The 23,995-nt window shown below is 40.0% G+C and overlaps 1 pseudogene across 1 annotated transcript; it reads right to left on the bottom strand.

The window, feature by feature from the left end:
* Positions 1–15,433: 15,433 nt before the first annotated feature.
* On the bottom strand, positions 15,434–16,228 carry LOC308617613 (large ribosomal subunit protein uL22-like; annotated as a pseudogene). Its single transcript has one exon. The product of its transcript is annotated as a large ribosomal subunit protein uL22-like (transcript).
* Positions 16,229–23,995: the final 7,767 nt, after the last annotated feature.

Here is a 23,995-nt window from a genome sequence, read left to right as displayed (position 1 = left end):
ATAATTCAGAATGAGAGATAATAAGGAGAGCACAGAGTCAAACTGACAAGAAGTAAGCAGAGAAAAATGAGGTACAATTTTTACTTAAGTGTGTAGTAATAAAAGGCTATTGTAATATAAAGGGCATTGTGGCATTTTAATAATCAAAATCATAATTGGTGTTTTGACACTGTACACAACATGTTAAACTCAACATAATTACCTTTTGGATATTATCTTATATCCCAGACAGCAAAATTTGTTACAGACATTTCTAAAGGGTGTGCTACTTAGACTTCACCAACAAATATAAGGATGAGTGCTTAAAATAAAAATCCAGCCTGGAAAAATCTGGCTAATCGATGGAAAACTTCTGTTTCATTCAGGTTATTGGGATTTTCTGAATCCAGCTTTAGACTAATATTAATGAGGGTGAATAAAGCATATTTCTATGTGTACAAATGAAGCAGAGTTGAATGTTCCAGGGAGACTGGAGAGTACTTCAGAGAAAAGCATGTTCTTCTGTGTGAGATTTGCAGGGATTAACCACTTCTGTTCCAATGATGTTAAGAGACTTATTCAAGGTCACCGAGTTAGTTAGTGACAGACCCAGAACCGAAACTAGGGTCTCCTGATTTACCATGCATATTTTTACCTACAATGCATTATGTTTTTACATATATATTTTGAAAAGTCTGGGATAGCAGGCTGATGATAGATGGCAGATGTTTGTGAATGCCTTAGTTAAGGTGTTTGGATTCAGTCCTGGGTAGTGTGGACTAAAACCTTGAAGTTCTCCAAAACAGCTACCAACTAACTACATTATCAAACTGAAGGCTAAGTCATCCTTATTGTTCATATCCCCTTCTTGATTTTATTTTTTTCTGTAATTTCCACTATACTTCTCTGTCCTGGTTTCCATCTTACCTTTCTGAATAGTCTCTTATTTTTTTTCTTTCAAACCTGGCTTCTTAAATTTACATGTTTTGTTTCTCTTCTTGCTCTTCCTTTGAGTGAGATCCATCCAGCCCAGTGGTTTTCCATTTCATATGAACTTGCATAAAAATCAGTTGTACAAAATGGGAACTTTATTTTTATAATCATGTATCATTTTGTTTTGAACTCCTTTTCCTGCTGATGGCAGAAATTTTGAATGGAGTCATTTTCAATTATATTAGTCTCTTTTGGCCTAAAAGTCTCTTTCCCATTTCAAGGGTTCACCTCTTCATTTATTTCTCCCAAGATGGCAGCCGGGGCAGGAGGAAGCTTCAGCAACCCCATGCCACTGGAAGAGGGCCAGGGGCTCTCTACCCCCTTCTTCTATTGGCCTCTACTGACCTTAGGTGGGGTGAACCCATCTCTGTGGCTTTGGAGAACCTACCTTGGTGTTCATGGGTTGAGCTGTCTTCTCTGTGCCCGCCCCCCACAATGCAGTGATGATGGCCTGGTGAACTTGCTAGCTAGCACTACAGCCATCTTCTACATTCCCAGTAGGGTACAAGGGAGCTTTGAATTCCCATCCATCCACATACAGCTCAGGGGGAACAAACTGGCAGTCAGGGGCACCACGAGCCCAGGTGCTTTTTTCATACTTCCCAACTATATTTCTTTTCCATGTGCCAGTCATTCAATTATCTATTCAACAAATACTTAGTGAATACCTTCTAGGTGTCAGGCACTATTCTATGTGCTAGGCCACAGTGAACAAAACAGACAAGGAGTCTACCCTCACGAGCTTTATATTAAATGCCCATACCAACCACAGAGTATATAGGGCCATTATGATCACAAAGCTTCTCTGAAGCTTCTAGCTTTTTGTGGCTGGACCTGGTTTGTCCCCCTCAAATCCTCTGTGTGTTTCTACCCCACTGCTGGGGCTCAGCCATGCTGGAGTGGGTATGCAAAGGAAAAACAAGGATGCTTGCACCTGCCTTCTCATCTTTTTCTTTCTATCAAATGTTTTCTTTGAGTTTCAGAAAGACTCCCCAGTTCCCTGTCCACTCTGCCAGAAATTGCCCTTCCATCACGTACTTCTCTCTCCCTGGGTATTCCTTACCCTTTTGTTTATAAGCCTCAGCCTCCTGGCATGGTCTCAATAGCATAAGGGCCTTGGGAAGAGAAGTACACAACATTTTCTAAGACAACAAAATACATTGGGGTGTGTTTTACAACATAGTTTCCATACTCATATTCTGAAGACCTCCAAAGCTATCTGTCTGATCTCAGCCTCTGTGTGCCAGACCTAATTTTGAACTGGATGTTTACCTGCATGTGTAACAGGTACCTTATAGTCAGCAACTCCCACAGTGGATGGCTTGAACCTAGTCATGTTCTACACCTCATCACCTAAAGTAGAGCCTTGACATCTTCTTCAATTCACTCTCCCTCAAATCCTACATCCACTTCATTAGCAAACTTTTACCAATTCTATCTTTGAAATGTCTGACAAATCTATCTTATTTCAGTTCTCATTCTCATTATCTCATGAGATATTATCTCATTATCTCATTCTCATTATTTATTATCTCATTACAATATCTACCTTTCTTGCTTCTAGCCTCTTCCCCACTCCTAGCAGTGATTCAGGGTACCACGTCTATACTGTCCAAAAGGGATCGTTAGGAAATGGGTGTATGTGTTGAGGGGTGCCATTTTGTTTATCACAATGACCTGGAATGCTACTGATACGTAAGGGGCAGCAGCTAGGGATGCTAATACTATGCCATGTGCAGGACAGTCCTACACAAAGTGTGTGAAGCAAAGCCAGTAGGAGATGCATATTCAGAGATGTATCATGAGGAATTGGCTTATATGATAGTGGGGGCTAGCTCGGCAAGTCAGAAATCCCTAGGGAAGGCTGAAACTGTGGGGACAAGATGAAACTGCTGTCCACGGATATAATTTCTTTTTCAACTCAGAGAAGCGTCAGCTCTGCTTCGATGACCTTCCAAAAGATTGAATCCATTCCATTCAGTTTACTAGCATCTCCCTCTCGCCCTATGTGACCACAAATATCATATTTCAAAAAATTACGTCTTATCTGGATAAATTAAGCGCTTATACAGTGAGTCCTAGAAATTTATTCTAAGCTTTTCTTGAAATAAAAAAGAAAGAATTCTATGATAATCTGATATTGTCACACTATTGAAACATGGCACAAATAATCATCATCTTAAATTCCATCTACTTTGGGGACCCAGGCAGCTAGTAGAGTACTTATCAGCAAAGATTGTTTTCTAAATTCACAGGCCCTTCATAATAATTTTATAATTTTTTAAATTAATTTTTATTGGAGTATAGTTGCCTTACAATGTTGTGTTAGTTTTTACTGTACGGCAAAGTGAATCGGCTATACATATAAATATATCGCCTCTTTTTTGGATTTCCTACTTTTATAATTTTTTAACTTTTAGAATTCTTATTGTAGTTTTATAATACATTTTATATATGTTCTTAGCAAACTTTATTCACAGGCATTTGTTATTTTTTCTTACATTTTCACATATCTTTAAAGTTGACCACTTAAGAATTGAGCAAATATGTAAGCACTTGGTTCTCATTTTCTTAGTGCAAAATTTTTTTAATGTTTTATCTGAGTTGCTTTACTTTTATTATACCATATATCATTTAAAATTGCTGAGCATGCCACTGAAGGCTTGGGTCTGCAGGTCTCTGCTAAGAGATTAAATTAAACCATGTAGAAAATGATATATTTTAAAAGGACAATATTTTTGTAAACATCTTTGCTTTTATTGTCTGGTTAATTGTTGGCTGAATTTCCCCCAAGTCTGTGAAAATGCAACAAGTAATGATGCAGTGAAAGAAATATCAGGAAAAATCATGACTTGTTTTGGAAATGTTCTATACTTGTTAGGTTTTCAGAAAATAAAGCAAAGCTCTATAGCCTCCCACAGAGATATATATATATATATATGCAATTCTCACATCCATGCTACACCCCCTTTTATTAAGATATAATTTATATACAATAAAATGTGCAATCCCCTGCCTATGGACAGACTTAATATTTCTGTCATTATAGATTACTTTTGCCTATTGTTTGGCTTCATGTAAATCCAACAGTATGTACTACTCTTCAGCATCTGGCTTCTTTCACATGATATAACATCTCTGAGATTCATTTATGTTGTTGTGAATATCAATAATTTGTTTATCTTGCTAGGTAATATTACATCATATGACTATCCCAATTTGTTTATTTTCCTGTTGATGAACACTTATGTTGTTTTCAGATTTGGGCTTTTATAATAAATAAGATTGGTATATTCTATAAGATTCTGGTGGATATATTTTTATTTCTCTTAGATAAATACTTAGGAATAGAATTTCAGGGTCATAAGGTATTGTATGTTTAAAGAAACTACCAAACAATTCTCCAAAATTATACTGTTTAAAACATTCAGGAGCAATGTATGAGAGTTCCACAATTGTTCCACACTCTTGTCAACGTTTGGTATTGCCAGTCTTTTTTATTTTAGCCTTTGTAGTGGGTGTAAAGGGGTATTTCTTTGTGGGATTTTTGGGTTTTGTTTTTTTTTTTTTTTGCATTCCCCCTATAACCATGGATGTTAAACACCTTTACCTGTGCTTATTGGCCATTTATATATCTACTTGTATGTGAATGAAGTATCTGTTCAAATCTTTTCCTCATTATTTTATTGAATTATTTGTCTGTTTTTGTTGATATGTAGGAGTTCTTTATATGTCTCAGATATGAATCTGTTGTCAAACATACATATTGAAAATATTTTCCCCAGTCTATGACTTGATTATTAATTTTATTAATGGTATTTTTTTGATGAACAGAGATTTTTAATTTTGTTAAAGTCCAATTTATTTAGTTAGTTTTTGTTGTTGTTAGTGCTTTTTACATCATATTAAAGAAATTGTTGCTTATCCCAAGGTTGCAAAAATAGGCTCTTTTCTAAAAAATAAATTATTTATGGCTATAGCTTGTACATTTATGTCTATGATCCATTTTGATTTACTTTTGTACATAGAATAATAAAGAGGGTATCCATGTGGGTATCAAGCTTTTCCAGCATCATTTCTTAAAATGTCTAATCTTTTTACATTGATTTTACTAGGCATCTTTGTTGAAAATAATTTGGCAGTATATGTGTGGATCTGTTTCTGAATTCTATTCTGTTCCATTGATCTATATGTCTATTCTTAGGCCAATTCTACACTGTCTTGACCATTGTAGCTTTGTAATACATCTTGAAATTAGATTGTGTAAGTCCTCCCATTCGTTTTTCTTTGTCAAGTTTGATTTAGCTCTTGGAGGCCTGTTGTATTTCCTTATTAATTTTAGAATCCATTTGACAATTTCTTTGAAAAATCATGCTCTAGTTTTGATTTCTGCCCTTTGTTTTAACATGGAGAATATCTTTGTAACACTTTGAAAAATCAGTCTCTTATTTCATTTATTCAACACAATTTATTGAACATCTATTCTCTTCTGGAGACTATTCTAGTTTAATGCTATAACAGTGAACAAAACAGCTGACAACCCCTACCTTCATAGTGGGGGGAGACATATAATAGATACATAAAATATATTTAAGTGCTATGGACAAAAATATAAAAAGGCAAGACAATAGAAAGTAATTGGTAGATATGGAGAGACAGACTATTTTGCATAGAAATGTCAAAATGGAGTGGGAAAGCCTCTGTAATTATGCGACATTTGAGCAGAAACCTGAATACATTAAAGGGGCAAGTCATGCAAATATCTGGAAGCACAGCATTGATGGCAGAAGAAACAGCAAATTCAAGGCTCCTGAGGTGGAGCATGCCTGACAGGCTCAGGGAGTGAGCAAGGAGGCCTCTGCGGCTCCAGTTCAGTGAAGCAGGAGAGACAGCAGGAGGTGAGGAGGCTATCCGCCATGGTATAGACAAGGGATGTGAGTTTAGAGAAAGGAGGCAACATTATGTTTAAAAAAGGTGCATCTGGCTGCAGTTTAGTAATAGCTTGCTGAGAGCCGGGAGCTGAAGTAGTGAGATTGGTTAAGAGAAGATTTCAGTGGACCAGGCAAAAGATGATAATAATTTAAAATTTTTTTCCTCCATTTTTTAATTCTTTTCCCACGGACAATCAGTTAGATGATTAGGCGTCATGTACGAAGTGTGCAGTTTAACAAGAATTAGACCTCGTGTAATTCTGCATTAAAAATGGAAGAGTAAGTGTCGTTCTAATTTGTGGGGTTCATTTACAGTGTTCATGTCTAATTCCAGACTGTTTAATGCCTTACGCATTGCTGGTTTTCAGTTGCATTTCTTGCTTTTGAGCAATCCAAATTAGAATGTCTTAAAACTTGACCACTTGATGATTCTCTGTGTATTGTTTCTTCTATAAGCTGAGAGGAATTACCTGATTCTGGCCTCTTGAATTGCTTTTAGAAATATTAACATATACATTCATTTATTTTCCTTTTTTATATGTAGTCTTCAAACAAAATGGTGGTCAGTAACTGTTGATGTACACCATATCTTCTGTATTTTGAAAGTTTTACTTTCAGATTATGACAGTATTCTTCTCCTCATCTTTATTAATATCGTTGCTTCTTGAAAACTTGTCTTTGAATTAGTAATACTAATAGAGAACCCACTGTGGATACTAGGTTAATTATGGGATGGCGGTGAAACATTATCAAGTATGGTAAATTTGATACTCAAATTTTAGATCTAATTGTAATAATTCATTCTCTATTTAATTTAGTGACAGTTCATTAATACGTTCTTGTGCTTTTAAGAAGTTCTAATTAAGAAAGTATCATGATAATGGTGGGATCATAATTATATGCATTTAATTATAGTAAAGCAAAATGTTTAGCTTTGTATAATTATTTTCAAGTTCAAAGCAAAATAATCCTTAACATCTAAACTTGAAGAGGACATTTTCCTTCATTATATAATATTTATAGATTTAGCTACTTTCAGGGCTCCAGACACCAGTTTTTCTGGTTTAGTTTGAACATATTGCTCTTTTCCTTGATAAGTGAGGCACAGAAGAAGGAGCACGCTTTAGGGTTTCATAAATAAAATTAGGCAATGATATAATTCAAATGACTTTGGAGCTAACAGATCTCCATCTACATAGTGAACAACCTGCTCCATGCTTGCTTCATCTGCCCACGAGTCCATAGTGACAAAGCCAGTTTCCCAGAGTGGCTCCTTCAGTCATCTGACCACACTGGCTGATTTTTTTAATACCTTGAAATTGAGGAACTAAGTTTATGTGCAATAATATGCAGTCAGTGATCTGTCTCCTACTTTGAATTTTCTTTGTGCTATCATTCATGAAAAGCATGGAATGTGGTTTTTCACTGAGAAGCGATCACCTCCGTGCGATGAACTTCCATCCAGGACCGGAGAGCCCTAAATGTACGTATTTAGGGGTCACGGTTATTAACAGAGTGCATGGAAGAAACTAGGTAAAGCTATAACTGAAATAGAATATGAATATTTCAGAACACAGAAGAAATAGTGCATTGTTTGTGGTTCTAAAGGAGAGCTTCCACAAGATATAACTGGTGTTATGCTTCATATTTGTTTCTTGCTTTTCTTTCTCTCTCTTCCTATAAAACTAACATTCTGGGCAATTAAAATAAAATTACACTAGTCTTAATAAAATAGGCTCTCTTAATTCTTTCCCTACTGTCTCAGTTAATTTGGGCAGTGTCAGTCTGTTACTGTTAGAATTACTATTTAACTGAAAATATATTATGATCTGCTGCACACATTTTAAAAATGACATTATAATGAGCAAAACCAAGCTAAACATAATTGTGCCAGCACTGGAACAGGAAGTGTCTCCTGTAATGGTGATGATTCCCATATCAGTGATAATTTTCTTGTCTGGTTTGCACTGTCTTCTCCTTGCTGCTATATTGATGCACAGAATGTGTCCATCCTTCTTAGGAGATGCAGATGTGAGTTAACTCCCTCTCCTACTCCTAGAAAAATCTTAAGTAGTTAGAAAGTAAAAACTGATGACAGCAGCCAGATTCCATTGTTCAAGCTGCACATTTCCCTCCCAACTCCCTTTTACACGATTGTGTATTTGCTGGAGGCACCTTTTGAAAACATTGTAATGGCCTCAACCCTCAAACGAAGAAAGGCTCTCAAGCTAAAAGAATAGAAAGGGTCACAGGAGGAGAAAGCCTTAAATTGAATGCTTTTTTTTTCAGATTTTAATTTTTTTTTATTCCAGGTATCCTAAACTAGAAAGCCAGTTGAATTCCTTAAATATAACAATGTATCACTTTCTAGAATCATCATGAATGAGCAGAAATAACCCAACATGACTTATTTTACAATTATATTCTTGAAATTTCCATTGAAACACCAAAGGGAAGATTGAAATTTGTTTAAGTCAAGGAGTCATTTTCTATTAAAAATTTTTTTTTTAAATTTATTTATTTTTGACTGCATTGGGTCTTCGCTGCAGTGCACGGGTTTCTCATTGCGATGGCTTCTCTTGTTGTGGAGCATGGGTTCTAGGTGCGCAAACTTCAGTAGTTGTGGCGCACGGGCTTAGTTGCTCCGTGTCAGGTGGGTTCTTCCTGGACCAGTACTCAAACCCGTGTCCCCTGCATTGTTAGGTGGATTCTTAAACTCTGCGCCACCAGGGAAGCCCCAAAGAGTCTTTTTTTTTTTTTTTTTTTGCAGTATGCGGGCCTCTCACTGTTGTGGCCTCTCGCGTTGCGGACCACAGGCTCCAGATGCGCGGGCTCAGCGGCCATGGCTCACGGGCCCAGCCGCTCCGCGGCATGTGGGATCTTCCCGGACCGGGGCACGAACCTGTGTCCCCTGCATCTGCAGGCGGACTCTCAACCACTGCACCACCAGCGAAGCCCCAAAGAGTCATTTTTTAAAGTACAGGATGGGTATTGGTAGTAGATAGACCTGGCTGCAGATCCTGCTTTTGGCACTTACAAGCTATTTCTGTAATCTTGAATTGGCTGCTTTTTCTCGAGCTAGTTGTGAGTGTTTAAGTACATTTCTAATGATCTCAGTTGAGAATAATTTGAGGGAGAAGGATCTGTGTGTTGGGACAGAAAAAGGGAGAGGTATGAAAGAGGTTGTGTGGTTTTCTGAGGAAAGGTTTGAGCCTCCGAAGGTGCTCGTAGGTTTGTAACAGGGCTGGCCATGGGCAGGACTGAGGCTGGTATTGGAAGCCCATTGTAAGAGCTTAGGCATTGGAAACATTTCTGAGAAGCACACGTTCAGCTCTGGCAAGGGGTATCCAAAGCACTCCCAATTTCAGGTTCTAAGATAGCAGACCAGGGTGGACCCAAGAAGCAGGAATGAACAATTCTAAGGCACAGAAACAGGAAGACTTTGAACAGCTAATAGAGGACTAGATGAAGAAAATTAAAATGTTCCTTCAACTGAACGATTGCTCCAACCACATGTTTGCTCCAACCGATAACTAAATCTGACTTTCATTTAAGTGCCATCTAGTAAGTAGTAAGAGGCAGACAAAAACTAAGTTCATGGTGTCTTTTTATATATTGCTTTTAATGAATGCATTCAGATCATGTGATGGTCTGTTTGAGTAACTTTTCTTGAGAATGTGAGAAATTATTTTAAGAGTCAATGAGGTATAATCCACACAAAATCAACTGCATTTATTGAAAGTGTGAAATTTGAGGTTTTGAGTATGTGTATCCCTGTGAAATCACAATGAAGGCAGTGAACACATCCATCCAAAAGTGTCCTGCTGCCCATTTGTGCCCCTTGCTTGTGCCCCTCACGCCTCACCCCAGACAATCATTGATCTGCTTGCTGCACTGTAGATTGGTTTTAATTTTAAAACAATATAAATGGGGTTATATAGCACATACTCTCATATCTCTGACTTCTTTCAGTCAGCATCATTATTTTGAGATCTGTCTATGTTGTTTTGTGTATCAATAGTTCATTCCTTTTTATTGTTAAGTAGTTTTCTATTGTACATCACAGGTTGTTTATCCATTCATCTGTTAATGAACATTTGAGTTCCCATATTTGACTATCGAAAATATCAATAAAGCTGTGATGAACATCTGTGTCTGTATGGACACAGACTTTTTTTTCCTTTGGGGTAAATGCCTAGAAGTGAAATGGCTGGGTCATATGATAGTTGTATAATTAACCTTTGAAGAAACTACCAAACTGTTTCCTAGAGTGGTTGTACCTTTCACATTCCCGGTTTGAGAGATTTGAACTCTATGTGTGTATTGAGAGAGGTTGAAGTGAATTATAGTATTTGTGGAAACCATCTTTGATTTGTGCATCTCCAAAGTCATAAGGAGTAAGAGGGAAAATTCAATTCACTTTTTGTGGTCAAACTCTCACAAAATATTCTACTTTGAAATAATCATATGATATAGATATTCTTATTGTTAATGTTTGTTTGATGTTTTGTGCATATTGACAGACTTAGCCAAAATCTGAAATGTGTCAAGAAAAAAGAAATTAAAATTCAATAATTGGTACTTTCTTTGAAATTTCCAACTTTAATCATTTTCAGTGATCTAAGTGATCTAGAATCCTCTGCCTGCATTACTACTTGCTGGGAGATAATTACAAATGGGCTTGGCCTTTACCAGTTTCTGTCTAGGTTTTATAGTCTTATTCAGTTGATATATATGTCAATGGTTCTAATTCAGTGTCATAGCATTTTATTTCAATTTACAAATAAATTATCCTGTAGAGTGGAATTTGGTAGTACACACAGGAGTTTCACTTTCTTTATCACATACACTCAAGTCCTAGTAAGCTTTGGTCACTGTATTATGACCTTCTTAAGAACATCCATTGATTCAACATTAATATTTATTACTGTTTGCTGGAACATACCAGAATATGTCTGGTCCATCTCTGCATTCCGTAGGGCACAGTGTATTGCACATAGAGGCCAGTCCACAAATATTTGTCAATTAATAGATGAATGACTGTTATCTTAGCATAAATTCCGTATTTCTCACTGTAATGGGACTAAAATCTCACCTACTGTCTTGAACCTACAGCATTTGCCATAGTCACAGCTTGAGGCCTCCACCCCTTTTTTTTGAGATCCCGTTGCTGAGGCAACAGGATTTTTCCATGCCTGCTTGCATCCTGTTGCCAAGGCAACAGGGTACATACAGTTGGCAGACTGGTTTGAGACATTGGATGTTTGCGGTATCCTGCGGTATCCAGAGATGCCTGTGGTTCACAACTTCTTTGATAAATCAGTGTGTGCATAATTGTATTCAAGGATGTGCACTTGACTCTAATCTTTGTGTATACAGATGACTGTGGATGTTTGTGATCATCCAGTACCATACATGTTACTGGAAAGACCTTGTGTGATCTCAGGAACTAGGGATCTTGCGTCCCTTTAGCAGAAATCTTGGCTTATTTTGACTGGCTACTGTTCTCTATTCCCACTCTTTTTTCATAATCCATATCTACTTTCATTTAGATTGAATAAATGCTCTTGGTCATGGCCAGCCAGAATCAACCTGGCCTGTCAGGCAATCTCACAACCAAGCGGTCTTACAAAAACAATTTACTGTCAGAAAGATCATTGTATTCCTTTTCTGTGACAGTTCTCAAATTTCCTGGCTAAATGCTTATTAGTTTCTAGCTGGAGTGGAGAGCCACAGGAGTACTATGCCACTTTCTTGCAGTGATACCAACTCTGTTAACATTGTAGGTAGACAAAAAGTCCTTATGGGGCAGGAGAAGGCCATCCTACATAGCGTCCCTTATTCACACGGGACATGTTTATGAGTGTCACCACCTGAAAGAGACTTTCAAACTGTAAAATGCTGGTGAGCTCAGATGGTGGGGTTGCATCACCTTAATGTAGTAAGCCCTGCCTCTCATTTCATAAGATTAAATATTTCTTTTCATCAGTTTGTTTGGTGATGGCCAATTAGATGTACAGCTTTTAGTCTTGGAGACAGGAATAAATAAAAGTGAAAGATTTCTGTTGGAGTTGAGGCAAGGACTCTGGAAATCATAGAATCAGTGAGTGCAGAGGCCATCTGGCCCAACACCTTTTTTTTTTTTTTTTTTTTTTGCGGTATGCGGGCCTCACTGTTGTGGCCTCTCCCATTGCAGAGCACAGGCTCTGGACGCGCAGGCTCAGCGGCCATGGCTCACGGGCACAGCTGCTCCGCGGCATGTGGGATCCTCTTGGACCGGAGCACGAACCCGCGTCCCCTGCATCGGCAGGTGGAGTCTCAACCACTGCGCCACCAGGGAAGCCCCCAACACCTTCATTTTAACAGGAGGAATTCACCAGAATGTCCAAGGCTGTGGTGTGCTGAGTTCCATCATGGATTCAGTTAGAAAGTTGGGTCTCCGTGTTGCTCCTTGTGTTGGAAAAGAAGGACTCTCAGTCTTTCTGGTCATGTCCTGTGAGCACCTGTGGTAGCTGAAGGAAATTATTATGATACTATTAAGGAATTGCTGATACACTTCAGGTTCATAATTGGTATTGCAGACTTGACCTAGACAGACCATGCTATAAGCCAACTATGTTGACTGGGAAAGGCAGGATCTCTCACCACTGGAGGAACTTAAGTGGGGGTCTCAACAAGTCTGTGTGTCCATCCTCATGTAACCTTTCCCAACTTCAACATCAGCAGCTCTCCAGACTCCCAGGTCCCCATCCTCAGGCTTATGAGCTCCTGAATGCCTTGAATCATTGACAAGCATCTACTGACTCTTTGTGTAATTCAGGTAGACTGAGCAAATTCAGGTCAGCATTCAGAAGCTGCCTCCTCGGCAGCCTGGCCAAGTCTGAGTGGACCCCCTTTTCCTAAAGACTGCAGATGGGTGTGAGAAATGAGCACTTCAGTATGGGGACCATGGAGTCCCTTTTAAAACTATGGAGACTGCCTTCTTGCTGAGAAATATTTGATTCAGATACCACATCTAGCTTTTCTGGATTCTTATCTGAGAATTTTAGGTAGGAAAGAAAAACCTGCCATGATCTAAGCTGTGACATGTCTGTCTGGATAGTTTTGACTGTATTCTGGGATTGTACACAAAGTTAAAAGTAACTTTGATGGCTTCCTAAAATAACAAGAAAAGAGGGAAAGAAGTGAGAAAGTCTCAAAGTGAACCTCTCTACATGCTTGTATGTGGGGATCATGGGCTCTTTGTGGTCAACATCATTTCTCTTCACTTGTCTTCCTTTCCTGCCACTAAACTTGTCTCTGACGTGTGTATCAGTTGGATTCTTCTTTTGTTTTTATTCTTGCTCATTCCTTTAGTTTCAACTGGGGTGTGTTCATTAAGTGGTGGGATTGCTTTACACAAATATACACACAAATCCACAGGCACACACTTAAATATATGTATCTTCTTACCCCAGCCAGTATTAAAGAAACATAAAAGAATTTTCTGGAATCTCACTGGCCAAGTCCAACCCCACAGAGGGTTCACACCACCAATTTTTTTTGAAAACCATATATTGAATGAAGACCAGCTGCCTGGTTGATTAAAAATAAACAAGACCACCTATTCCAGAATTTCTCAAGCATTTTGGTCTCAGGACCGCTTTTCAAAATTATTGAGGACTCTCAAGACCTTTTGTTTATGTGAGATATAGCAATGTCTATCATGTTAGAAATTAAAACTGAAAAACTTAAAAAGGTTTATTATCAATGAGGAGGTATGAGACGCCATCTCTACGCATGAGGTGCTTAAAGAATAGTGCCTGTAGTCACTCTACTAGTATTTTAAAAACTAATGATATAACCTATAATAGAAAATCTGAAGAGAAAATGTGTATAACTGAATCACTTTGCTTTACACCTGAAACTAACACAATATTTTAAATCAACTATACTTCAATAAAAAAATTAAAATGTCTAAGGGAAAATAGAAAAAAATAATGATAATACATCTAATACATATGAAGCAATAATGATACCTAACATTCATTTGAAACTTCCAATATGCCAGGATATGGCCTAAGAACTTTACATGTATTGTTAAATTTAATCTTCAAGACAATTATACGAGGTAGTGGATTCATTTCTAGGCTTCTGTTAGTAACGTAACACAAACTGAGTGGCTTTAAACAATAGAAAGTTATTCTCTAAAAATTCTGCAGGCTGGAAGTCCAAATCAATGTGTTGGCAAGACCAGGCTTTCTCTGAAGGCTCTGTTTCATACCTTTCTCTTAGCTTCCAGGGTTGCTGACAATCCTTGACATTCTTTAGTTGTTACAAGCATCATTCCAATCTCTGTCTCCGTCATTAAATGGCATTCTCTCTGTGTGTCCCTCCTCGTCTTATAAGGACACCAGCTGTACCGAATTTCTAATCCATGACTTTGTTTCCAAATAAGGTCATATTCTCAGGTTCTCTCTTTGGCTGTGACTCTTCTTCCATCTTTAAAGGACCCCCCCCCCTTTTTTTTTTTTTTTTTTTTTGCGGTACATGGGTCTCTCACTGTTGTGGCCTCTCCCGTTGCGGAGCACAGGCTCCGGACGCGCAGGCTCAGCAGCCATGGCTCATGGGTCCAGCCGCTCCACGGCATGTGGGATCTTCCCGGACTGGGGCACGAACCCGTGTCCCCTGCATCGGCAGGCGGATTCTCAACCACTGCGCCACCAGGGAAGCCCTAAAGGCCCTTTTTAATTACACTGGACCCTCTTGAATAATTGAACATCATCTCCCCAACTGAAAAGCATTAATTTAATCACACCTGCAAAGTCCCTTTTGCCAAGTGAGATTCACAGATTGCAGGAATCAGGACTTGGGCTTCTTTGGAGCCATCGTTCTGCCCACCACAAGCACCAGCAAGGACAGATCTATAGGGAGGGAACAATCTGCAAAGGTAAGACCTCACCGAACAGAGACAGTGTGGGTTAGGTCTTAAAGGTGGGGAGGTTTCATGAGGTGGAGAGGACCCCAGCCAGGCTGTGCAGCGTGAGTGAAGGCATGGCAGTTACAGTGAGCCTGGCATGAGCACCCGGGGCAGGACGGGGATGGGTCTCACTGAAGAAAAGAGGTGAGAGTTGGAAAATGAGGGGAACCAAGTCTGAGAAAAGGTTGGGATGGAGCCTCAACTATTCAACTAGGAAATTTGGAGCATAGTGCTTGTTTTTCCACAATTAACATTTCAGTATAATGTATGGATGGTCTTTGCTGGAAATTAGGAATACAGAGGTTCTCCCACAGGAGTGAGACTTCTGAGCCCCATGTCAGGCTCTCCAGCCTGGGGAACTCACATCAGGAGGAGGAGCCCCCAGAGCATTTGGCTTTGAAGGCCAGCAGGGTTTGAGTAAGAGCTCCACAGGACTGGGGGAAACAGAAGCTCTACTCTTGGAGGGGACACACAAGGCTTCACGTGCCCTGGGACCCAGGGCAAAGCAGTGACTCATATCAGCCTGGGCCAGACCTACCTAGAGGTCTTGGAGGGTCTCCTGGGGAGGAGGGGGTTGCGTGTAGCTCACTGAGGGGGCAAGGACACTGGTGGTGGAGGCCCCAGAGAATACTGATCAGCATGAGCTCTCCTAGAGGTCACTATTTTGGCATCAAGACCCAGCCCCACTCAACAGGCTCCAAGCTCCAGAGCTGCTTTTCTGATTAGCATCTTTCTCACTTTGTCTTTCCTGATGCCTTTGCCTCTTTTCTTCTTCTTCTTTTTTTTTTTTTTACTTTTATTTGCATTTATTTTTTGTGGCATTTATTCCCGGGCCATAAGTTTTTATTTCTTCAGTTTCTTCTGGGATATCTTCTCCTTCTGGGCAACCTCCTCTTCTGGTTTAGGAACAATCTGTTCTTTTTCAGTAAGGATCATCTCAATGTGGCAGGGAGAGCTTATGTATGGGTTGATCTGGCCATGAGCTCTGTAAGTCCTGTGACACATCTTGGGGGCTCTGTTCACTTGCATGTGCTCAATGGCCAGAGAATCTACATCTAAGCCCTTAAGTTCAGCATTACTCTGCATTTTTGAGCATGTGCAGTAAAAATTCAGCACTCTTTTTGGGCCACCGACCCTCCACCCAGCCCCACTGTTTGACCTGGGCACACCTACCAACTCCACCATTGTAATGATGGAATGGCACACATTGCTTCTAAAGTGACACCCTTCAGATACTTGGTGGTTTTTCAGATATGCATACACTTAATGGCCTGGGCTGTTTCACGAGTGCTCTTAAAGTGAACACAAAGGTTTGAACCTCTTGACTTGCTTTGGGGTTTTCTGGGTCGAGCGAATAGCGGACCATTTTTAGAGGTCATCTCAGGCTGCTTACCAGAAAAGAAAAAGCTCTTTTCTTCTTTAATTGAGTTTTAGCTTTGTAGCAGACACCGTCAGCACCCTTCCCCCCAGTTCTTTTTTCTCACCCCCTTACCTTCCAACTGCCAGCGTTTACTTTGCCTGACATCTCTCTCTGACCCAAAACTCCCTTTGCACACCTGCCAGATGATCGGACATTTGTGGATTTCACCACTCCCCCACTCCTCAGCGGCTTTCCCCCAATGACGGAGGGGGTAAGTATATATATTGTGGTTCCCTGGTACCCCTCAGCTGAGAAAACTCTGAAGCATGTGTCCTACACTGGCTCTCAGAACTCCTCAGCTGTGTAAGCTCCAGTTGCCCTCAGGGGTAACTTGATTGACATTGAACTTTTGGCTCCTTTTTCTACCTAGCTCACTTTCCCAGTCCCCTGCACGTATTTGTTGGCATTGCCTTCCAGAAAAACTACTTTCACATGAATCCATGTCTTGGGGGGCACAAATCATGTGGCTGGGGGAACCCAAACTAAAATAGGCTTTCATCAACCCCCAATTCAACCTATCTGAAAGTTAAAAGAAACGTGTTTACTAGAAAAACGTAAGAGAAGAGATCGGTGCAAAGAGGAAGGGGTAGAAATTCTGATAAAACACAGTTCTCATTAGCAATGTCCCAGAAAATAAACCACATGCCCATTGTCAGGGTCGGAGTACGACAAAGGAAATATGGTCTGTAGAATCTCTGGGAAGAGATCCAGTCAAGAGCACTGGCCTCTGTAGTGGACATGTTTGCAGTTCCTAACCAGCCTGGTAACCTCCTAGTGTGAGTATTAGCAAGAGGGTCCTTTGGGTTCCGACTTCTCATGATTCAGATGGTCCATCACTTTTGTGGAAGAATATGGTGCCAGAAAGGCCAATTTTCTGTGAATCCAATCACCTGAGGAACTCCTGAAGGAAGACCCAACATGAGTGCCCCCACCTAAGCTACTAAGAAAACATTTATTTTTTCCTCCGAGGAATTCTGGGTAGTATTGTCCTGGAAGATGCACAGCTGTCAGTTTCCTCAACCCCATGGAAGAGTCCCATGGACTGAGGCTTATCCTGTCATCTCTCTCCTTTTATTGGTTGAAGAGCAAGTAATGTATTATTGTTTCAACAGAAACTCAGAATTGTCTTTTGAATTTGTGAGGTCAATTTCAAATAACTCTTCAAGCTCTGGAAAAGAAGGTCAAGTTCATCATCATGCTTTGATTATAGTTCTTCTGTCTGTTATCCTTTGCTTTTTGGAAGAAAAGTTATCCTTTGCTTTTTGGAAGACAAGTTATGTTGAATGTGTAAAACAATTGGAGGCAAGTTGGAAACTTTGCAAACACTTATGACTTACACTGAACTTCAAGAGGTGGAGGGAGAGAAAGGTTTGGAAAGGTAAAGACAGATTGGGTGGGTACTGGGAAGTAGGAATGAATACTATTGATAGGTGGGCTGAAGCCCTTGAAGAGGGCTTTGGGCCACAGTGATGGATGTGAACATTATCGTGGGGTTAATGGCGATTCCACTGAATATTTTTGAGCATGGGAGTGATGCAGTCGACGTGATGAATGGAGTCCCTTCAAACGTTTTCTTTTACTGTCACAATTTCCTTTCATTCAGAGACGTCATGCAGGATAGATTCGGTGACACGTGAGATTCGGTTTGACCTTTTTTTTTAGGTCAAAGCAGTCGACTGTTGGCAATGTCATGGGGTTTCGCCTAATATATTCCAAGTGAAGTAACTAGAACTAGCTTGAAACTTCTGGTTTGGGAGTGGAATCTCTAATGTGTTCTTCATCCTGTCCACTGGCATCTGCTGTGTCCTGCCACTGGAAGATGGACAACACCCAGGGGAGGACCCCCAAGGACTTTTCCTTCCTCGACCCCTGCCAGGTGGAGTCACTTGCAGGCCAGCATCAGAGAAGCCCTGCTGATCTCCCTCTCCTTCCAAAGCCAGCTTCTCAGGGGGAGGAAGTGTTAGCATGTGGTGCTCACTCCTTCAACTTCCCAGGACTGAGAAGAGCCACTGGTTTCTTCAAAGGACTGTTGTTAACCTGCAGAGTCTCCCAGAGAGGTGACCATAGATTACACGACCAGATGGCCTGTAGTGAGCCCCTGTGAGAAGGGGAACGGATGGATCTGTCAAACTTTTTATTGGAGTGGAGATGAGGATAGTGGGAAGGAGGAAAAGAGGGAGAAAGACTGAGAGAGGGAGAGAGAGGGGAGAAATTGAGAAAGAACTAGAACTAGAAGTTTGGAAACAGAAGACTAGTTTGCTAACTGTGTACCTCCATGCTAATCTCCCATGAGAAAATTAAAGCAGTTGAACTGTCCAAATCCCAAACAAGAAATATCATGCGTAAAACAATAGATTGATTTGTTTTCTGTGGCTTTATGTATATAAAAAAGTTCTAAAAATGTGTAAAACCTATTGTGTTGAAAAGAATAAAATTCTATTTAATCAATGGTTGAACAATGATTTAGAAAGATCATTATATTGATACTTCTGGATTTCAGTTTTCGCTCTCTTTCTAGCCAGCTGTATAGCTATATGCCCATTTCTTTTTAATTTAATTTTTTAAATTCCTGGCCTCAATTATTTTCTTTCTGGCTGGTCATATAGGTTAGTTGTTGAAGGCAGGTGGGGTTTGGGAAGAAGCTGGGTGGCAATACTTTGGCCTCACACTCCATCTCACTTGGACCATGGCAGTGCTGTCTCATTTTTATTGTCTATCTCTCAATTTGGTGAATCTGGAGCCCTTTTGACAAGGCAATTCTCTGTTCTGTCCATAGCTCACTTAGCAGAGACTTCCAGATGCTCCATGCTTCCAGGAACCTCTATCAAATTGCTTACTTAAGGGACTTCCCTGGCGGTCCAGTGGTTAAGAATCCCTGACTCCACTGCAGGAGGCATGGTTCAATCACTGGTCATGGAACTAAGATCCTGCAAGAAAAAAAAAAAGAAAAATTGCTTACTGAAGATTCTATGAGCCATCACTTCTCCCTCCTTCAGTTTCATGTTATCACCGATGGTAAAAACCAGAAAACAAGCATGCCTGCTAATAAACGGCCATTTCCTTCTCCCAGAGCACCTTTGTGGATATGGCCTGATTCAGTATTTGAATGTAATGGCCTGAAAATAAGACTTCAAGCAAAAATAAATGAGGTTGATGGAAATACATTGCCAGTGCACAAAATCCAAAGCATCTGGTAGATTTTTCTTTCCCATTTTTCCACTTGAGGAGAAAGATGAGTTTCTTCTGCTTTCTCTGAGTGCAGCAGAGGGAAGTTTGTGGTTTTGGTTGAGAAAACACTCTAATTATCCACCCCTATTTTTAGAATTTTTAGACTTCTAACTTATGGACTTGAGTTTATAATTTAGGCCTGTAACCTTTAGAAAAAAATGATCTCTTTTGGAATTTCTCATGCATGATTTCAGCCCAGAGGAAAAAATTATGGGGGAAGTGTTTGGCAAAATCTGCCTTATCATCAGAGTCACAGCTATTCCAAGAGAAAAGAGTGATGTTTTATCTATAATATCCTGGTGGGCTCCCTAGAATCCCATGCCCTGAAGTCATAAAGGATTCATAGTATATGCATAACAGAGAAAGTCTGAGTTCCACATACTTAACATCCATTCATCAGTATACAATACTTGATGTCTCTTCTTTGTTTAGAGGGCATATTTGGACTCTGTGGTGGGGTTCAGAGGCACTCATTTGAGAAGATCCAGATCACCCTGTGGAACAAGCTAGAGTAGCTGTAGTAGATGATAGTGGTCCCCTTTATAGAGGGGATACACCTATCCCCCAGCGGCTCGGAGCTTGCCTCCTAAGGGCTGAAAGCTGCGTCCTTCCCCAGACACTTGCTCTCCACTGTGGGACTTCTATTTCCGGGAGATGTCTGAGAGGTTATACACTCTTCCCAAGGGGTAGCCACAGACAATGACTAAACGAGGTACAAACACCTGATCACATCGCCTCAAGGTGAGTCGGCTCTGTGGTGCTGGTCATCCTGTAGCGCTCCTTACTCGACCTCACCTGAGATCACACTCTTGCTCAGCTCCTTCTCTGGTCCTCTTCTGCTTTTCCCACTTCCCTCAGGTTGGTTTTCTCATGGCCCCACTAAATCACTTGCACAAGAATCCTCAGGTTAGGTTCTGCTTCTAGGGAATCTGATCTAAGACAGTAGTATTTATTTAGTTGATTAATTTTGGCTTTGTCCTTATTACAAAAATAATGCATGTTCATGTTGAAAATAAGAAATTTTATAGGGTGAAAAGGACAAAATAGAATAAAAGAACAAAATAAATAACTCTAGGCTCAAAGGGTGACCAGTGTTGACTTTGGCAAATATCCTTTCATTCAGCAATATTCATGAAGTAACTATGACATTGATGGCCTTCAATGGGTAATATCTCCCAAATCCATGCCCTTGTTTACTTCTCTCCTATATTATCTCTTGCATTGATCGTGTGATTGGCTTTTGTCAATGGAATCTTAGCAAACATGATGGAAGCAGAGGCTTGGCAAGAGCTTGCATACTGGGGCTTGTATGGACTATATTTTCTTTTTCTCTGTATTCTTGATGCGCTGGCATTTGGGGCCTTGATCCTGGAGACACTGACCTTCCCAGGCACTCTGATTCCTAGAGATTGTAAATGACTTCCCTGTGAGAACAACTTTGATGTATAAACCAACCAATCCAGAGCCCACACCTCCAACCAGCTCCTTTATCTGACTCTCACACACCAAGCCAATGTGCCCCTTACCCCTTGTTCCTTGAGTATGCACGTCTTTCTTCATGACAATAATTTCTGTGTCTGAGTGTCTTGCCATACCTGATTATGACGAATCCTGGGTACCTTTTCAGGACAGGGCTTATTTTCTTAGAACACTTTTTCTTTAAAGCCGGTCACCGTGCACGAAGAGATTCAGGTAACACTACGGAGTGAGGAGTGAGACTGGAGTGTGAGATTCCAGCTGCGAGGTTCTGGCACCAGCCAAGCACCCAGCTGAATGCAGCTGCGTGACTAAACTCAGCTGTCCCCCACGGGGCAGAGCAGCATGTCAGAGCCTGACCAACCCACAGAACCGTGTCATAAACTGCTGGGTTTGGAGCAATTTGATAGGCAGCTGCAGATTGCTGAAATGGTGCAGTGCGGGCAGGACCTTGTGGCTCTGGGTCTTTCATCTGACCTGTAAGCATACCTCCCTCCCCACCCTGCCTCATGACCCCAGGGAAGGAAATCTGCTACTGTTATTTATGGAACTCTATGGCATTCATTAGGTTGTGTTTACTCGTGGGCCTGGTGACCGATGAAAAAGTGGTGCCTTGGTAGTTTACTTTCATTGACTCTCCTCATTCTATGCAATGAGATCAATAACTTATGCAAGCCTGGCTTTCCTTTCTCTTCTCTGTATGTTTGCCTAAGTAGAGTCCCTGCTTTTGGCTATGGTGGGGAGACAGAAGCACCATATAGGTACCCCCTTCACCTTTAACTAAGAAATCTCATGGACCTCTCAGGCACTGACCCAGCTAATAAGCTGGTACTCTGTTTACTCTTTGGATTTGTTCCCTGCATTTCTCTTCTTTGAGAAAACTGAAAGAAACAGGGAAATTTGGCAGGGCAAAAGCCAGGCATTCTTGTGTTCCCTGGCCCAATTAGTACTTAATACCATCAAAACCCTATCTACCTTTTCACCTTTAACACTTTGCTTTTACCAAAAATAAAGTCATAATTTTTGTAAACTCCTTTTTAACCAAAATATGCTACAAGTATGTCTTTGAAACAATAATAATAATAAAAAAAACCTTCAATGTAATTTTCAATAGCAAAATGGCATTCTCTTATATGGATATACAATATTTTGCTTAACTGATACTGTTTAAAATTTTTAGGTTCTGCTTTTTCACTATTATAAAAAATACTGTGTTGAATGTTCTTGAAGTTGAATGCTTGTGCACATCCATTATTTTCTTAGAATACATTCATAGAGTGGAATTTTGGAACTAAGGGGTATGTGAATTTTTAAAGCATTTGATAAATTTTGCCAAATCCTCCTCCTCCCCACAGAAAACTTGTACCACTTTGCACTGTCATCAGCAGCATATGAATATGACTATTGTCTTTGATCCTCACCGATTTTATCAATTTTATAAGAAGGATGCTCTCCCAATGTCTTCATTTCCATTTCTTTGATTATAAATGAGGCTTAACAATTTTCATATGTATATTGGTTATTTTGCTTCTTACTCTGCAACTTGATTATTCATAAAATATTTATAAAAAATTTAAAAGTCCTACAAATCATCATGGATCCAGAAAACATCTAATTATCTGCCAGTTTTGTGAATTATGGGAGAAATTAATGGACAGTTTTCATCTCTCCTGGTTGAAAGGAGAAAATAAATGTTCCAGTGCATTTGTTGAACACATTTGGCTACCTGCTGGGAATCCAATGCAAACAAGCCACACACAGGTTCAACTCTCACATCCTCTGTCATCTCAAAAAGGGAAGACAATGATGTTATTCTTTTCAATTCAGTTTTGATATAAGACATGATCAGGGTTTAACAGATGGTTTTCTAATTACTTGGAGAAGTATCAGACCTGGAAAAATGCTTAAGAAAAGTGTGGATGTGGTCCCGAAATTTCCATGAGAACATTCAGAACACTTGGGATGTGCTTTCCATAACCTGCTGCACCTGGAGTCCCTTGACTCAGTCCTTGGGTTCCAATGTGGAGAGATGGCTCCAAGGGGATGTGCAGGGTGTGCGGTAGGTCCTAAAACTCATTTTTCCTTCCAAGATCACCCCACAACAGGAGTGACAAGAGGCTATCTCAGGCACAGTTTCCCAGTGATTTTCTTCTTTCTTTCCTCCTTTTATTCTCTCACTCTTTAGCTTTCTTTTTTTTCTTTTTTCTAGTTTATCATTTAATTTAATTTTTATTTTATATTGGAGTATAGTTGATTTGCAATGTTTCAGGTGTACAGCAAAGTGATTCAGTTATACATATACATCTATCCATTTTTTTTTCAGATTCTTTTCTCATATAGTTTATTAGAGAGTATTGAGTAGAGTTCCCTGTGCTCTACAGTAGGTCCTATTTGGTTATCAGTTTTATATATAGTAGTATGTGTATGTTAATCCCAAACTCATAATTTATCCCTCCCCCCACCTTTCCCCTTCCATAACCATGTTTGTTTTCTAAGCCTTCTAGACAGCTCTGTTTTCAGCTTTTCATCTGCAGAGTGAACCAGAAAATATCCCCGAAGGCCTCCAATAATGTTCTGTTTTCTGTAAGCAAGAGCTAGCTGTACCTCGGAACATGGTTCTCATGTTTCAGTTGTTTCTAATTTTGATCATAAAGCTTGCAGTGATCATGGAGACTGGATAAAAGCAACTTTCATTCACACCAGCAGACATGGTCCTGCCCACCAGAAAGACAAGATCCAGCCTCATCCACCAGAACACAGGCACCAGACCCCTCTACCAGGAAGCTTACACAACCCACTGAACTAACCTTAGCCACTGGCGGCAGACACCAAAAACAATGGGAAATACGAACCTGCAGCCTGTGAAAAGGAGACCCCAAACACAATAAGTTAAGCAAAATTAGAAGACAGAGAAATACGCAGCATATGAAGGAGCAAGGTAAAAACCGAGGAGACCAAACAAATGAAGAGGAAATAGGCAGTCTACCTGAAAAAGAATTCAGAGTAATG

The sequence above is a fragment of the Mesoplodon bidens genome (assembly GCF_964165515.1).
Source record: "Mesoplodon bidens genome assembly, chromosome: 5".
NCBI classification, from domain to species: domain Eukaryota; kingdom Metazoa; phylum Chordata; class Mammalia; order Artiodactyla; family Ziphiidae; genus Mesoplodon; species Mesoplodon bidens.
The sequence above is the reverse complement of the archived record's forward strand: the minus strand, read 5'-3'. Positions and strand labels throughout refer to the sequence as shown.